Below are 1,657 nucleotides of genomic sequence, written 5' to 3' on the forward strand. Positions count from 1 at the left end.
GGGCACAAGGCATGGTCACTGCCTTATGGCTAATGGGGAAAACAGAAGTGCAAATTTATCAACATAATACAGTGGAATCTAAGGTTCTGGAGTACATTAGAGGCCTGATAATTTTAGAAGAATCAGTCAAAATTCTATGCAAAATTATAAAACTTTACTTTGTTCAGATAAAGGATTTTATGTGGGAAAGTTGCTTGAACAGATTCATGTTAAGCAACTTTGCTTCTGTCCTCTGTGGATGTCTTTACTGTTACACAAACAACTCTTCCAGCTACTTCACTGCTTAGACTTGGAACATCAGTGCAGCAGCTAAGGAAAAAGCCGTGAGGAAATGGAAACTCCACAGGGCTTGTCCCAAATCAGAGTTGCAGAGACTAGCAGCTCCCCCATATTCTGCATTGCAAAGCCTGCTAACATCTTGATTAAGACATCACTTGTATGATTTCCTTGGGACCGAGTCAGTCCCACGTCTGTCCTCTGAACAAGAGAAATCTTAATGAGCAGGATCTGAACATCAAATGCTTTTTATTAAAATCAAGCTTTATTGCCTCCTCTTGGTTAATACAGAACTCTCAAATGACTATCGTGAAACTGGTTTCTTTTCCTGTACTCTATCTGTTAGTAGAAGGCTATAGTAAGTATATGGCCAAAAACATGGACACCAAAAGAACTCCTGTATTACCTGTCTCCTGTCTACAAGCATTCACATTATGGCTGGATACATGATTTTTCTTTCCTATTTTAATTTTTAGAGTAAAGAGTGCTTAAATCATAAAACGCAGCTAAAGTCTCTTCACAGCAATGTAAGGCATGGTCACTATCTTATGGCTAATGGTGAAACAAAAGTGTGAATTTATCAACATAATACAGTGGAATCTAAGGTTCTGTAGTACATTAGAGGCTACATCTCTATGTTACATCAATGGTTTCTAAAATAAAAATGGTAACAGATGATCCACGGTCTCCAGAGCGAACATTAGCGGTTCAATGGTCCCAAGACAGAAAGTCTTCAAGCTCATTAAGAGCATTCAAATGAGTTTTGGTCCCTGTCACCTTGATATTCTTTTTCTAACAAATCTCTAGGTTTATGAAAGATGACTTCCAGCATTGGAGAAAAGCTAAGACTGGGGACGGAAAGAAGCAGGGACTGATGGCCCAACGGCTCCCCTCTTCATCACACACACACACACACACACACACACACAAACACACGCACACACATGTGAGTGAGCAACAAAGTATCTTGTGTACTTTCCCGGTGTTTGTTCTCCCCCCCACACCATCTATTACAATCTCTACCACCGGACTAGTTGCCAAGAATTATTTTTAAATTTGCAAATTCATACTAAATGCACAAAAATAATTCCATTTGATATCTGTTTAAGGATCTTACAAATATAAGGATCTTCAATATAAATCATTATATTTTTGATGGGACTGGACAGATGCTTCAGTGGTTAAGAGCGCTTGTTGCTCTTGCAGAGCACCCAGGTTCTACCCCCAGCACCCACATAGGGCAGCTCACAACTGTGTAATTCCAGTCCCAAAGGATCTGTGGCCCTCTTCTGACCTTCTCAAGTATGAGGCACGTACATACTATACATACATATTATATATATATATATATATATATATATATATATATATATATATATAT

Source organism: Grammomys surdaster, unplaced genomic scaffold (genome assembly GCF_004785775.1).
Source record: "Grammomys surdaster isolate TR1022 unplaced genomic scaffold, NIH_TR_1.0 139, whole genome shotgun sequence".
In the NCBI taxonomy this organism is placed as follows: Eukaryota; Metazoa; Chordata; class Mammalia; order Rodentia; family Muridae; genus Grammomys; species Grammomys surdaster.